This window comes from Esox lucius, chromosome 7 (assembly GCF_011004845.1).
Source record: "Esox lucius isolate fEsoLuc1 chromosome 7, fEsoLuc1.pri, whole genome shotgun sequence".
NCBI classification, from domain to species: Eukaryota; Metazoa; Chordata; class Actinopteri; order Esociformes; family Esocidae; genus Esox; species Esox lucius.
In genome coordinates, this window is record NC_047575.1 from 17,823,983 (window position 1) to 17,841,248 (window position 17,266).

General features: G+C 39.3%; 1 protein-coding gene across 2 annotated transcripts in view; it reads left to right on the forward strand.

Moving 5' to 3' along the window:
- efnb1 (ephrin-B1) overlaps positions 1 to 17,266 on the forward strand; it is a 73,493-nt gene that overhangs the window by 17,535 nt on the left and 38,692 nt on the right. Inside the window, exon 1 of one of the 2 annotated variants that reach the window (XM_034293559.1) lies at positions 3,743 to 3,763. The exons of the other annotated variant lie outside the window; for it this stretch is intronic. The gene's annotated coding sequence lies outside the window, so the exon portion shown is untranslated. Of the gene's footprint in view, positions 1 to 3,742; positions 3,764 to 17,266 lie in introns of those variants that run through there. 2 annotated transcript variants of the gene reach the window in all.

Genomic DNA, 17,266 nt, shown 5'->3' on the forward strand with positions numbered 1-17,266 from the left:
CAAATGTGCACTGAAAACAGTCCCTGACCGACCATGCCAGCAAACAGCACCTAGTCTGCATGACAGCCAACCAGCACTGTTGTAATATTGTCAATAGGCTTGATTATTTAATAACAGTGGCGTGCGTGTTATTTAATCAGTTACTTTAGTTTCTCTGTTTATGGCAGTCGTAATTTGCGCTACAACCAGCATAGCAGACGGTGTGAGTCCCCCAAGTAGTATATATCCACTAGAGGGTTTAGCGTGGGTTCCAGTGTAACTTCAACAAAGTAAACAAAATGTGCAAATTAACATGGGAAATTGTAGGCTAATTTATATAGAAGTGCAGTAACCAGCTCGATGAGGAGTAGCAGTCTTCACTGACAATGCTACTTTGTTTATATTTTCCAAAAAACACTCAATGCTGCCCCTCCAACATTTGCATGGTACACTGGTAAAAATGTGTAGTGTCTGCGTAGGAGAAAACGCCAGTATTACATAGAATGTGGTTCATTATTTTGGTCAGTCTCAAGGATGGGATGGAGTGTTTAGGTATGGTTAGAGGCTGCTCTCTGCTAAGTGACCCAATACAGGTAACATCAGTCCAGTAAAATATAACTCAGCTGTGCCTCACAAGTAATACAACAGACTGTCTATAACCAATGTTTTATGTACCTCAAGTAAAAAAAATTTTTTATTCATTTTACATATATTCTTTCATTTATCTGGACAGTTGAATCACAGCCTACATTTACTTTATTTACTCAGAAAGGGATCTAGTCTCAAATGTTTAATAAAAAAGTGTCACGTCCAAGCAAGCTTGTTTTGAACACGGACACCTGTGTTTTGTTTTTGCCCTCACCTGAGTTCCCGATCACTGTCTCTATTTGGGTCCCTCTTTTTCTAGTGTATCTTATGGGTTTTTGTGATTGGATTCTGTTCCGTTTGTAGCATTGTTCTGTTCTGTTTTATTCTTGTTTTACGCCACCTACCGCGTCAATTCTCATACGTTTGTTCATCATCGGGTTGGTGAGCAATACAAGTTTAAAAAACGTCAGTGTCTGGGTTGACATTCTCTTTGGACCAGTAGTGTTTTGGCCAACTGTCCCATCTAGGCCAGTAAGAAAAAGACATTTACGTTAATCTCTGTTCATATAAAATTATGCCACCCACTTCCAATGCCAGTTACATCTACTACATTGTTGTAACGAAGGAATGCTTGGCGTTGGCTAGCTGAGCTGTTTTGTTTTTGTTTCTTTATTGCATAAATTATGCACATCCTGTAGCTAGCTACCAAGGCAATCTATGCAACATTGTTTTTATAGCAAGGGTGTACCAAATATTGCGTGTGCAAGATTATACATTGCATAGATCTTAACTCGCTAGCAGATAAAACAGTGCTTTCTGAAAAATGTACTGCACATGGCAAAGATTTTCAGGTTGCTTAATGCCAGACTTCCAAGCTATCATGTGTAATTTCCACAGAGAACCAGAGATACAGACTACTAATTTTCACAGTTGTCACTGGTGTCACTCATTCAATTGTCTTATATCCTCTTTTTAAAGCTCTTAAAAAAGTACTGTTAGGTCCAGAAATAATTGGACACTGGTTATAGGGTAGGGTATAACAGAAGGTTCATTAACCAAGGACAAAACTTAGGTTACTTCAATTTGCTTCTGATAGGTGCCCAATTTTTCTGCAAACAGTTTGGAAAACTGGGCCATATGTAGGTCAATGTAAGTGAAACAGGCCATCCTTTGGCTGCAAAAAAAAAATAAATCAATAAGAGAGAAAGCATTAACATTAGAAGTGGCCAAATCAACAGTTTGTTTCATTCTGAGAAAAAAAGAGTACACTGGTGAGCTCTGCAACACAGAAGACAGCAGTGGTGGATGATCGTAGGTTCCCTTCCATGGTAAAGAAAAACCCCTTCACGACATCCAGCCAAGTGAACAACACTGTCCAGGAGGTAGGCATATCAGTATCCAAGTCTACCGTAAAGAGAAGACTTCAGGAGAGCAAATACAGAGGGTTCACCACAAGGTGCAAACCATTCATAAGCCTCAAGAATAGAAAGGCCAGATTTGACTAAACGAAAAACATCTATAAAAGCCAGCCCAGTTCTGGAACAGCATTCTTTGGAAAGATGAAACTAAGATCAACCTGTACCAGAATGATGGGAAGAAAAAGTATGGAGAAGGCTTGGAATGGCTCATGATCCAAAGCATACCACATCATCGGTAAAACACGGGAGAGGCATGGTGATGGCATGGCCATGCAGGGCTTCTAATGGGCCTGGGTCACTAGAGTTTATTGATGATGTGACAGAAGACAGAAGCAGCTGGATGAATTCTGAAATGTATAAAAGTTTTTAAAAAGTTTTAAAAAATTCCATTTTATTTAGGATTGTGTTAATTTGTCCAACTACATTTGAGCCCATTAAATAAGGGGACTGCGTATATGAAAATGGTTGCAATTCCTAAACGTTTCATAGGATATTTTTGTTCAACCCTTTGAATTAAAGCTGAAAGTCTGCACTTCACTTGCATATCAGTTGTTTAATTTCAAATCCAATGCAATGAAAATTGTGTCCGTGTCCAAATATTTCCAGACCTAACTGTATTTATTACGTTCTGTTAGCATTGTGAAGAGGTAATGCAAAAATGTATGTGTGGTTTGTGAACGCATTTTAGCTCTGGTCGCATACAGAGGAACCACAATTTCATTCAGAATGTTAGATGTAAGCAAGACACTCGTGACGGTTGCCTGCTTTTTCCCAACATTGTTGCTTGTAAGGTACTGTAACTAGCTAGTAGCACGCTATATAATTTAGCTAGCTTTATAGAAGAGACTGGCTGTTACAGTAGAGCCTGGCTGTTAAGCAAATTCAACCAGAAATGGTTGGACAACAGCAAATATGCTGTGTGGTTTAAATCTTTTGAAGGGAAAGAAAAACAAAGCCCACTGTATTTTTTTGCAAGAAGCCTTTCAAACTTGGTAAAATATTTCAAGTTTCAAGTTTTATTTATCAAATGCACTAAACAACACAGCGTCATCCTGCACAATGAACATTTTGTGACATCGCACTTGACAACTACGTAGTGAGAGTTAAGAAGAAGAATATATAAGCAAAAATATAGTCAGACAAAAAAGTAAAGCAACATTTTACATTACAATATACACTTGCTGCAGTAATATTGGTAGTGGTTTTGAAGTTATAGATATGGCAAGTCTGGCAATAATATACATAATGTAAACTAGCAGCAGTTTTGGAAAAAGTAGGATGAGGAGTATTATCAATATGGTAGAAGTACAGTATTGAAAATTATAGATACATATGAGTGTAATGTGCTTATGAATTGTACTGTACATGCAAAGGAATATTCTATTGCTCATTAAATGTACCCTATAGGTGTGATCTGTATGATCATGGATCAGTGTTGCTGGTTGAGGTGCCTTATGGCCTGAGAGAAAACTTTTGTGAGTCAGGAAGTGCGTGCCCTGATGCTCTGGTAGTGTCTACCAGATGGCAGCAGTGTGAACAGACCATAGCCTGCGTGGTTGGCGATCTTTGATGATGTTCCATACTTTTCTCAGGCATTGTGTACTTTTCACAGAGACAGTGTGTCTATTCATCAATTCCTTGCACGGAGGGGAAATGGCAGCCGTTGACGCGTTCCGCAGACGTTACCACCCTCTGTAAGGACTTGCGGTCTGCAGCAGAGCAACTGCCGTACCAGGCAACCTAAGAGGATGCTATGAATGGAGCACCTGTAGAAGTTGGTGAGATTTTTTAGTCGTTCAGTCAGGTGTTTCTTCGGTACAGGGACGATGGTGGTCTGTTTGAAGCAAGAGGGGACTACTGACAGAGACAGGGAGAGGTTATATATAGACGTGAAAACCTCCGCTATTTGGTAAGCGCCTCCCCTGAGGACACGGCCTAGAATGCCATCTGGCCCTGGTGACTTCAGAGGGTTCACTTTTTTAAAAACTCTCCTCACGTCACCGTGGTACAGAGTGTAGTCATCCTGGTCTTCAGCAAGCCACACTAGAGGAATTGTGTTGGTCACCTCAGTCCATGCGTAGGAGGTGTTGAGCTTGTCAGGGAGCAAGTTGATGTCACAGTCCACCCCACATGTGTCTGGGGTCAGAGCTGTGGTAGTTATCCAACTTATGTATTCTCTATTCCCATCCCTCATAGCCTTCTATTGGTCATATCTGGATCCCCTCAAAGCCTCCGCGTCTCCAGAGCTAAAGGCAGAGGGGTGTGCTCTGAGCTTAGCACGGACGTTACCATTTACCCAGGGCTTTTGGTTGGGGAAAGTCCTGACATTGACCCTCTGGACGACATCATCGATCCATCTGGAGAATATCTGTTGAGACAGTGGGTGTATTCATCAATGTCCCCATCAGCTGCAGCACAGGGCATCTGCCAGTCCATTGTTTCAAAGGAGTCCTGGAGAGCAGTAATGGATCCATCATTCCAGCGTTGAACTTTCTGAAAACTGGTTTGCCCTGTTATAGGCGTCTATAGGATGGGAGGAGCAAAACTGATGTGTGATCCGCCTTACCGAATGCAGGGCAGGGGAGGGGTTTGTAACCATTTCGTATTTGTGAATAACAATGGTCAAGAGTCTGATCACACCGGGTAGAAGAGTAAATGTGCTGGGGGTATTTTGGTAAATGGTACACTTTTATTACTCCATATAGGACTTCCAGTGTGTGCATTTTATCCACCTGCGGGGTTATATAGACTGCTGTGAAGGTAGAAGGGCTGAACCTTTACGCTCAGTAGCTCCAGGTCTTGTGAGCAGTGTGTTGAGTGCACTTCAACATCCATTCCCCAACGAGAGTTAACCATAATGTAGACCCCTCCGCCCTTACTTTTACCTGACTCTGACCTTCTGTCCTGCCAGTAGATAGAAAAGCCAGCAGGGGTGACACACGAGTCTGGCACCAAGGGATCCAGACAGGTTTCCAGGAACGCTAGCACACAGCAGTTCGCAATGTCCTGCTGAAGTTAATCTGTGTGTGTAGTTTGTCCATTTTATTGTCCAAGGATTGAACATTTGCGTGTTAAATGGGGGATTGCAGTATCTCGTCTGAGATCTGCATAGGACACCGGCACGTTTGCCCCTCTTCTTTCTCCTCCGTCTGCGTGTTGGTAAACAGGTCGGCGGCAGAACAAAGGAATTGCATCAGTCGCTCCGGGGAGTTGTGTAAAGGTCCGTGTTCAATGATGAACGAATATCCAAAAGTACTTGTCGATCATACGGTGTGAGCGACAGTGCAGCATGAACAGAAATAAAAACAGTAATAAGCAAGGAAGTACATGGTGAATGCGGAGCCATTATCAGTGCGACCTTTCTCTCTGGCACACCAGAAGCAGGGAATTTAATGGGAATTAAATCTGTGGAATCCCATACAGTATGAAGTGTGAGAAACACAAGAACAACAACAATGCTGTGAAAAGCAGTCCATGCAACACACAAATCGCTCTGCAACTGCCTCTGCAACACAATGCTGCAACTGCAGTGTTCTACAGAAATCTAGGAACATCCGGTGTATCAGAGAGTGTTGAAATTATGTGCGATTATAGCTTTAGATTTAAGTCTTTTTCATGACGGCTGCGAGGGTGATGATCACATAGTTCGAGCTGCAGAGCATTTTATAAGTTAACTGCCCATCTGCAATGCCCCCACTTTTCAGCTAGTCAGGAGCCACCATTGCCTTGTATGGTTATAACAGTAGAGACAATATCATAATTAGCTTTATGGTGGTTTTAGGTGGGTGTATCTTAGGAGTGGCAGCCACTCAGCTGTGTAGGATGATATTTAAATACGGTTTCTTGGGTTGAATTTACTTGCTTTGTTGTCACAGACAGATATGGTTTCTTGGGTTGATTTTTCTTGCTTTGTTGTCACAGACAGATACTATACTTAAATCCAAACACAGAATAGTGTGTTTGACAGTTTCTTATGTATGTCCATGTAGCTAGTGCTTGTATAGTAGTTAACTGTGGCAAATTGGTGATTTATTTCCATGTTCCACACAGCCATATATATTCCACTTTACAGAAAAAATTTTCCCACTCTTATCAAGTAACCGGGTATGAATGTCAGATATATTTAGCATTAATCTACCCCATTCACATCTACAATCTTAGGTAATAGCCTGTTTTCACCTGCACCTTATAACACTACATCTCATCATGGCATCCTCGTCTCCACAAGCCCATGCTGATACATCCTCATTAAAAGGACATATCCCAGAGGAAGATGCCCAAAGGAAACCACATAAGGAGCATTTTCCCCTAAGGACATATCAGTATGGAACGCTTTTCTGTCAGTCTATGTGTTTAGTAGAAAATAGACGACATATCAAATATTGAAACTGAGAAATTTTAAGTATATATACTTTGAATTTGATGCCAGCAACACATTTCAAAAAAGCTGGGACAGGGGAAACAAAAGACTGGAAAAAACAGCTGGTGGAACATCTCACAACTAATTAGGTTAACTGGCACCAGGTCAGTAACTTGATTGGGTGTAAAAAGAGCATCAGAGAGAGGAAGAGTCTTTCTAAAAAGAAGGGGAGGGGTTCACCACTCTGTAAAAGACTGCACAGGCAAATTGTGCAACAATTTAAGAATAACGTTTCTCAACATTAATTGCAAAGAGTTTGGGGATCTCATCATCTACAGTACATAATATCATTAAAGATTTCAGAGAATCTGGTGAAATCTCTGTATGCAAGGGACAAAGCCAGAAAACCAATATTGGATGGACGTGATCTTCGGGCCCTCAGGCTGCACTACATTAAAATCAGACATGATTATGTACTGGAAATCACTGCATGGACTCAGGAACACTTTTGAAAACCATTGTATGTTGAACACAGTACGTTGCTGCATCCACAAATGCAAGTTAAAACTCTACTATGCAAAGAAGAAACCATTTATAAACAAGATCCAAAAACACTGCCGCCTTCTCTGGGCCCGAGCAACTTTAAGATGGAATGAGGTGAAGAGGAAAACTGTCCTGTGGTCTGAAATCTAAATTTAAAAAAATTATTGGAATCATGGACGCCGCGTCCTCCGGACTAAAGAAGAGAGGGACCGTCCGGCTTATCGATGCCCGGTTCAAAGTCCAGCATCTGTGATGGTGTGTGGGTACATGAGTGCACATGGCATGGGTGACTTGCACATCTGTGAAGGCACCATTAATGCTGAACAATATATACAGGTTTTGGAGCAACATATGCTGCCATGACATCTTTTTCAGAGAAGGCCTTGCTTATTTCAGCAAGACAATGCCAAACCACATTCTGCACATATTACAGCATGGGTCCGTAGTAAAAGAGTTTTCTCAGTTTCAACATTTGATATGATGTCTTTGTATTATTTTCTGTTAAATACAGGGTTACATTATTTGCACATCATTGCATTTTTTTTAAATAGTATTTTACGCAGCATCACAATTTTTGGGGAAACAGGGTTGCAGATCAGGGTCTGTGGTTGGGCTTTTTCCATTGACTCTGGCATGATTATCTCTCTAGACTCTTTAAAAGAAATTTACTACGGTTATGTTTGTACCTAGATTTGAATTCATTGTAGATAGGTGAGTGTTAGTCAGAATTGTTACTTTTTTACAATGTTGACACCACTTAGACATATGCCCCATTGATATTTTGATTGATTGTATTTCACCAGTAAAAATTTGCAAAAAGTTAAAACATAGCAAAACAATAAACTTTCCAAAAATTGAATTCCATTAGGCCAATAGATTGGATTGTTGATCATGAAAGGTGAGAGTAAAAAGAAAATGTATTTCCAATTAGACCTTTTTTGCTGCTTTGTGCTCTCCTCTCTCAATCCTTTCTACAACCTTGTTTTGTTGCGTTAGGTTAATAGTCTTACTACTCACTTGGTGGGTTTGTAATATGCACTGTATATAGTAATGACATGTACAGTACAGGAACGGGAAGATACAGACGCCAAACTAAATCTATGGAAAGACAGTTCTAGAGCAGGTTTCTGTCTAAAATATATAGCATTACAATACATTAAAATTGGAATGTTTACCATCTACAGAATGGACTATTGGCACTTGAAGCTTTAGGGCTCAAGGAGTAGCAGGACCATTGATTGGACCCAGGGCTTCTGAAAAGCATAAGACCTTTGAAAGTATAAGTATGCTCCTATAATTTCAAATATGTAGGCGTTGGCCTTCCATGAATTTATATATGACAAGTTAACAAGAGTATGAGAATGAGCACTGAGCAATATTTTGCTGTAGTTTCCTAACTTTTGGACAGGGAAGCAATATCTATATCTAAATAATTGTTTTAACAGACATGTCATTTAAAAAAAAAAAGATTTGATGCAATGTTTAGTGTATATAGGTATACAAAATATACAATGTTATACTATGCCGTATATATATATATTGGTACGGTTAAGGTAAGGGTTAGGGTTAAAATGTAGTTTTTCAGAAAACAAATTATAGAAATTGGCAGGGTTTATGACTTTGTGGCTACAGAAGCTAATGACGACTCTTAAATCCTCCGGCAGAGAGGCATTGTGAGTTGGAGAGGTCTGCTCTGCCAAGTCATGTACTTCAATTCCTCCTTGGAATGTGAGAAGGGGAGGTAGGGCGAGTGTGGCAGTGCCACTTATGAGAGCTCGTTTTTCCCCGTGGCTGTGAGAAAAACTCAGTGGCATTGTTAGAGCATGTGAACAAATAAACTTCATTTACATGGCTTACGAATTGCTGATTTTTAATTGGTTGCATTCAAGTCATTAAGTCTGTGTTCAATTATTGTAAAATGTAAGTGAATGTGAGGGAGAAAGTTTAAGCCATGTGCTTCATGTTAAAATTAGAAAAGCAGAACACTGTGATAATTATGCGCTGTGAAGTTTGCCATTGTCTGAATGTGCCTTTGAGAGGGGGTATTCTGAGCTCAGTCTGTGTAGGGTTGGGTGACTAATGAGAACAATTGTGTGATTTAAATGCAACTTAAAACCAACCTATATTAAATTACTTCCCAAGCTTGGAATACGTTGACTTTTAAACACAATAAATTACACTTTATATATTATTTTATTATAAATGTGGTGAAGGTAGGAGACTGGAAATATAGTGTAAGCGAAATGGACTGCAGAAATCATAATGTTTCCATGGCAACTTGTTCATGCCTGACTGGTGCATCTTGTAAGTCTGATTGTCAAGAGAATGAGGCCTTGTTTCCTCTAAAGCCTGAATGGAACTGAGGTTCAAAGTGTGTTGGAGACCCAAATGAGGGAAGAACAAAAGAATGCAATTTTTTCATTCTTTGACACTTTGATAATGAACAGAGCCGACAGTGGATATGAGCTTGCTTCTTTAAGTTTGCCCAAATGGCTTGATTTTGTCCTCATACACATGAAATATTTGACACTTTTGGTTAAGTGTTCCTCCAAGCAGTGGGAAAGATAATGGGACTTTATGACTGCTTGTTTTTTAAGCAGAAGCATCTGTAAGTGATGGTTAACAATTGTTGATGTCTTCAATGACTAGGTGTCTATGATTTAGTGTTTGACAATGAGGGTTTTACACTACGATAGTTTACTGAACAATTTAATTTATTTACCATTAATATAAAATGTTAAAATGTACACAAGCAACTAGTTACTTTTACTGTGCCATAAGTTGAAAAACATGCGCCCCTCGAAAACGTATACTTTTGCTGACAATTAGGGATGCACAGACACTGTCTATAAGTACAGGATTTGGTATCAGCCACAGCGAGTCTATATAATTTGACGATGCCACAAAACAGACTGTGCCGTAAACATGCAGGTCTACATTGTTGATGAAGTTGAAATTGCCAGTTCACATGGAAAAATATGATTTTAACCAAATACTGATAAGATTGAATTATTTGTCTAAAACATATCCCAATATAATGTCCACAATGCCTTGAAATTATTTTAAATTTGATGTTGTTAAAAGGGTGTAAATTCCACAATATTAAAAAGCTGGAGCATTCTACAATGTTGTTTTATTAATTCCATCACTTACCATTGTAGAGCTAGCTTTTCCTCCTCGATGTTAGCTCACAAAACAGTTGGAAAGGCACCAACAATTATTATAATTTAGATTTTGTTTACACAGAAGAGCCTTGCATATTTTTTTCAGCTCAATCTGATTTATTGAAGATGCATTCAACACAGTGTAGCTAACTATTTGACATTTTAAAATGTATTAATTTGGGTTCACTTGCAAACCGTATAAAGCCTTGTGTACCATGCAGTACGGTTACAAATACATTTACAGTTAAAGACCTGTTAGGGACTCAGACAGTCCAATAAAAACAAAAGATTAAGATGGGCAAAAGAACATAGACTCTGGACACAGGAAGATTGGTAACAAGTGTTATGGACAGACAAATCTAAGTTTGAGGTGTTCAGTTCACAAAGAAGAACACTCATCACATGCAGACCTAATGAAAAGATGTTGGACTGTTTGATGCCATCTGTCAAGCATGGTGGTGGCAATGTGATGGTCTGGGGTGCTTTGGTGGTGGTAATGTGGGAGATTTGTACCAGGTAAAAGTGATCTTGAAGAAGGAATGTTATCACTCCATTTTGCAACGACTTGCCATACCCTGTGGACAGCACTTAATTGATTTCCTGAGGAACAGCTCCAAACTATGCAAAAACGAGCTGTCACTTTGACTAGCTAGCCAAGATTGGAGCCATTAATGTTAGGCTTTCCTGACGACGTCCATTGATGATGTCCTTCGAGGTTACATGGATCTGGTGTCAAATTAAATATGATGTGCTAAAAGTAAACTTGTATTTTTTATTTGTTCTTAAATATGTGCTATATCTATTTGAAATGTGTTTATACTGAGAATTCTCAGTAATCTACAGCAGCATTCTAAAATTCTGTTTGATTATTTAGCTCCGACAGATCATCGCCTCACAAGCGAAACACATTTGCAGCCAGACAACTTTTATATAGACTGACATACGAACTGAAGCGGACAATTAGCGGTCTAGTTAGCTATTGCAGTTTGCATATATGAATGAAATCGGAAGAAACGCGATAAAATATTCAACTAGTTAGCCGACTACACATCAAAATACTGCAAGGTTTTCAATTCCAAGACTGAGCAAGTAACCATCCGAGCTCGCCTGATGCGCTCTCCTATGGAGTTATCACGACATGGTTACTATTAATTATCAACATTTCACAGCATCAAATGTAGACAACAGCAAACATATATCCGCAGTATATTTTTTACTCCCCACAACACCATTATCGCTTTCAAAGAGCAACTTATCACCAAACAACATAGAAACAGCCTCTTCTAACGTAAAACATTGTGGCCGCTTTGCCGCTAGCATTTGGAGTAGAGAAATTATAAAAATGAAATAAGTCAAAAGACATTGTACCGTTTTTTCTGGTTTCTTATTAATGACAACATCCACAGGAATACATTAACGTTTTTATCAGATAGATTTTGTGATATTTACACATATAGTATTGTTAAAGAAACACAGCCATCTGAGGCCGCTACGGGAATCTAAATGGTTCTTTAATCACTATGTCATACTTCAGCTGTGCTAACATAATTGCAAAGGGGTTTTGTAATGATCAATTCACTTTTTAAAATAATTTACTTAGCAAACACAACATGCAATTGGAGCACAGGAGTGATGGTTGCTGATATTGGCCCCCTGTATGCCTATATAGATATTCCAATAAAAATCTTCTATTTCCAGCTGTAATAGTCATATCCAAATATAACAATGTTTTTGTTATTTAAAGGCCCCAAAATTGTTTTTCTTTTGAAAACAAGGACATTTCTAAGTGACCCCAAACTTTTGAACAGTACTGTAAAGCACATACAGTACCAGTCAAAAGTTTGGGCACACTTACCCATTCACATTGGGGAATAACAGAGGGTTCATTAACCAAGGACAAAACTTAGGTTACTTTGGTTTGCTTCTGATAGGAGCCCTATTTTTCTGCAAACAGTTTTGGGAACTGGGCCATATACAGTTAGGCCCGGAAATAATTGGACACAGACACAAATTTTATTATTTTGGCTGCCAAAATATATTCAAGTTACAGTTAAATAATGAATATGGGCTTAAAGTGCATTCTCTCAGCTTTAATTTGGGGGTATTCCCATCCAATTGGGAGGACAGGTTTAGGAATTACAGCTCTTTAATATTCAGCCCCCTCTTTTTCAAAGGACCAAAAGAAATTGGACAGTTTACTCAAAATCTGTTTCATGGACAGGTGTGGGCTATTCCTTTGTTATTTATTCGTCAAATAAGCAGGTAAAGGTCTGGGGTTGATTCCAGGTGTGGCATACACATTTGGAAGCTTTTGCTGTGAACCCACAACATGCGGTCTAAGGAGCTCTCAGTGCAAGTGAAACAGGCCATCCTTAGGCTGCAAGAAAAATCCATAAGAGAGCTAGCAGGAACATTAGGAGTGACCAAATCAACCGTTTGGTACATTCTGAGAAAAGAAAAAAACGCGCTGGTGAGCTCTGCAACACAAAAAGGGATGGATGTCCACGGAAGACAATAGTGGTGGATGATCGTAGGATCCTTTCCATAGTAAAGAAAAAACCCTTCACAACATCCAGCCAAGTGAAGAACACTCTCCAGGAGGTAGGCGTATCATTATCCAAGTCTACCATAAAGAGAAGTCTTCACAAGAGCAAATACAGAGGGTTCACCACAAGATCCAAACCATTCATATGCCTCAAGAATAGAAAAGCCAGATAAGACTATGCCAAAAACCAAGAACAGAAAAGCCAGCCCAGTTCTGGAAAAGTATTTATTTTTGACAGATAAAACTAAAATCAACCTGTATCAGAATGATGGGAATATTTTTTTTTGGAGAAGGCTTGGAACGGCTCATGATCCAAACATAAATCATCTGTAAAACACGGTGGCAGTGTGATGGCATGGCCATGCATGGCTTCCAATGGCACTGGGTCACTAGTGTTTATTGATGATTTAACAGAAGACAGAAGCAGCCGGATGAATTCTGAATTGTATAGGGATATATTGTCTGCTCAGATTCAGCCAAATCCAGCGAAAATGATTGGATGGCGCTTCACTTTACTGATGGACAATGACCCAAAACACTGCGAAAGCAACCCGGGAGTTTTTTAAAGCAAAGAAGTGAAATATTCTGCAATGGCCGAGTAAATCACCTGATCTCAACCCGATCAAGCATGTATTTTTTACTTGCTGAAGACAAAACTTAAGGCTGAAAGACCCATGAACAAACAACAACTGAGAACAGCTGCAGTAAAGGCCTGGCAAAGCGTCACAAAGGAGGAAACCCAATGTTTGGTGATGTCCATGCATTTGCCTGCAAAGGATACTAGACAAAGTATTAAAAATGAAAATTTTATTTATGATTGTGTTAATTTGTCCAATTACATTTAAGCCCCTGAAATAAGGGGACTGTGTGTGAAAATGGTTGCAATTCCTAAACGTTTCATAGGATATTTTTGTTCAACCCCATGAATTAAAGCTGAAAGTCTGCACTTCAATTGCATCTTGGTTGTTTAATTTCAGTTCCATTGTGGTAGCGTACAGAGCTAAAATTATTAAACTTGTCAGTGTAAGTGTCCAAATATTTCTGGACCTAACTGTATATAATTATATGTGCCTTGCAAAATTATTAAAACCCCTGACTCCACTAGCAGACATCACTTTAATATACCAATTTGGGAATGTAGGCATAAATCTTCATGTCTAGGAATATCTCCACTCGGCACTGGCAGTATAAAGCTTTTTCTGTCAATTTTTGTGTTACTTTTATACAGACATACATACATCCATGACTTTCAACAGAAAATGTATGGAGTGAATTTGGAGCTGCAGATGCTGGAAAGGCATGGAGAGGTGGGCAACAACTCCTCTCGGAGTGATGAGTGGGATTTCTGACTCATCTCTTCTCACATAATCAGGTTCAACTTAATACCCCGTCACATAAATGAATGCAATGTAAAAAAATAAAATAAAGGGAATGAGACAGGACAGACTGAACCTATTCATACGATAGACTGAGACAGTGGAGTGTCCAAAGACAATGTAGCCACATCCAAACATAACCCTGGGCAGGGCTGACCAGGCTGGAAATAGCTCCACCCACATTGCCAAGCACCAGACTACCAAAGAGACATCAACCGACCGCAAACCACACTGAGACAAGGTCCACAGAATTCTCTTCCATTGTAGAAGTGTTAAGGACAGCATGGGAAAACATGAGTAAGCTAGTGACTCAGCTTCCATGGTAGGATTGGAGAAAGGATATCTCAGTGGAAAGAGAGGAGCCTGCCATGCAAAGACGGCAAAGATGGTTTGTTAATCCAGTGCCTTGCCATTCAACTTCACTTCCCCTGACTGATTATGGATTTTTATTGTGCCATTTATTCATTGAACTATTCAATATCATGACAGTCATACATCGAAACAACATAACAGTAATTGGTGAAAGATGTAAGTGAAGATGGCATACAGCTGTGGCCAAAGATATTCACATGCTTTGTCTAGATTTCAATAATAAAAATAAGTTGAAAGGGGAGAAAGGTTACAACTACACATGGCTTATGAAAAACTGTATGCATACAGTCAGGGGCTGCCCGGATTTGCAGAGGCCTCCCCGCAATGTCTGAGCTCGAGGCCCCTCCGCCGAACCCCTCAAAATGTATCTCCATCTATTAGCTTATACCAGTGCCTCCTACATCAATAGACTGATGGCTGTCTACCTCTATCTATACATATTCAGTAATGGAAAATATAGAAATAAAAAAGCGCAATTGCATCAGCACAATTAACGGACAGCACTATATAGCTATTTATCAACACCATGGACAGCCTGGACCCAGGCAGTGATGTCGCGCACTGTTAATTTTGGCACTCGTTTTTAACAGACTACTTAAGCGGAGCCGACCAAGAAGAAAACATTTCTCTTACTGACCGACCGACCCTTGTTAAATAGCGTAGTGGTTAGCGACACAGACCTACAACCAATAGATCCCGCGTTCTAGTCACAGTCAAAACAGATTATGCATTAGGATTTGTTCCAGATAGATAAAAACTTTGCTGTCTACAACCTTCAGTAGCTGTGTTATAGTAAGCCTAAAATAAATCAGTTCACGCTTATGTAGTGAATATTTCTCATGGATTTTCGAAGGACGCATCTATGCATGCCTTTTGGGTCAGGATAGACAAAAACCTAGCTGGCTTCAACCTTCAGTAGCTACATTATAGTGAGCCTAAAAAAAAAGTTTATATTGCAGCTATTTCTGGTGGATTTCAAAGTACGCATCTGTGCATGATTTATGGGGTAATATTGGCTAGATAAAAAACCCTTGGGCAGTAAGAGTAGGGGTTTCCATGATTCTCGTATTTTCACTTAGTCAGTTATCGTCACCTATATTGATAGTTATTGTATCAATGTCATTCACGAATGAAAGAAAAACCAAAATGTTGTGCCATGAAATAGATTTAGCTGTGTTAAGTAGTAAGTTGTAAGCTAGATACTAGTAAGCCTATTACTGGCTAATAATCTGTTAAAACGGGCAGTGGCAAAAGCCATACATTTCATAGATGCTATTTGTGGAGGAGGTAAACTTAATAAGAAACGTTAGTAAGTTTAACACAATGCTTAATGGTGTCTAGCGAAAAATTCAAACTTGGCATGATGTTTATCACAATTATGGCCTCATTAACCTATAGTAGCATAAACATATTACCATATCAAATAAGGCCAGTGGAACTTATCATAATGCTACAATGTTGATATTGCCTACAATTAGGCATATTTAGGCTAATTTTAGCACAGCATTGTGCACAATATGGAAGTGTGAAATTCCCAAAATGTAATTCGCCAGTGGAAAATGCATATTGCATTTGCACACAAATGCATATTGCATATTGCACACCCGTTATTTTTTGAGCAGTTTAATTGATTAATTGACATGGATGGAAATATTAGTATGAAATGTAAGAACATGGGGAGAACAGAAGATTAAAAAACATTTTGATAATTAACAATTTAGGGTATACCCACATCTCAAAACACCAAAACACAGTATTTGCCTGTGCGTATATATACTAGGATGATGCACTTTCAGATCTCAAAGCGCATCATGAAAAAAAAAACACTGAGAACCTCTTTTTCCAAAATCCTTCTATCCCACTATGGTAGTTATATTTGACTATTCTCACAAAGATAATTTTGTCTAGTCTTGTTTGTCAACCAAAAATGAAAAGTATTTTTTGTTTAGTTTTTTCCGTTTCTATTTAGTCAATTATCATCTCTTTCAACTGCCACTGACAAATGGGTATTTAACAAATATTTTCCTCACTATTTTTGTTGACTAAATTAACACTGATGTCGCATTGGGAAGGCTGGTGGCTGGTGAAGACCTGCGGATGCTAGCTACAGGAGGTGGCAGTTTTTCTTCTGTGGAGGTGCTGATGATAGCTTAATCGCTGGTTTGTCTAAATTAGGATGGAATCTTTGTGTGTTCTACGCGTGCTTGTTCAGACAATACTATTGCTGGGCTTTTGAGCACCACTTGCCCATTTGTTTTTACTAATATCTACCATCATCTATCAAAACATAATGATTAGCAATTTTGAAAGCAGCATAATACACGTAAGATACTGAAGGCCATTGTTGCCAGATTCAGGGATCTTTTTAGCCCAATTTTTTCATCTGGAAGGGGGAGGAAAACTGGTTATGTAGCCTACTTCACAGGCTTCCTTTACTTGGGAGCCAAAACTTAGGGGCTCTCAATGAGCAGAGTTTTCTTGCCCTTAAAGGTTTTTGCCTTTTCTTTTTTATATAGGCCAGCCTTCTTTTTTGCTATGCAGTGCGGGCCCTTGGGGTGTGAGGGCCCCCCTGCCTTGTGGTGGCTGCAAGGGTTTCTCAGCCACCTGTGTATGCACTGTAATTCATAATTCAATCTAGTGCTTATTGCTCCTAACCCAAACAGGCTTGGGGACTACACAACAAGCCGTTCCACAATTAATATATATGTGTGCAAGTGTGTAGAGTTGGATTTTTGGAGCACCAAACAATTTAGTAGTATGATATCTTCACTAGACTTCCATGCACAAGCAAGCAATGGCAGAGTGGTAAAATCAAGGTTCTTCCATGGTGAGAAGAAGTAACTGTTTTTTCTAATAAACATTGCAAGGCCACTTCCCCCATCTTGAGAAGTTCTTATTTATTATGGACAAAATAATACATA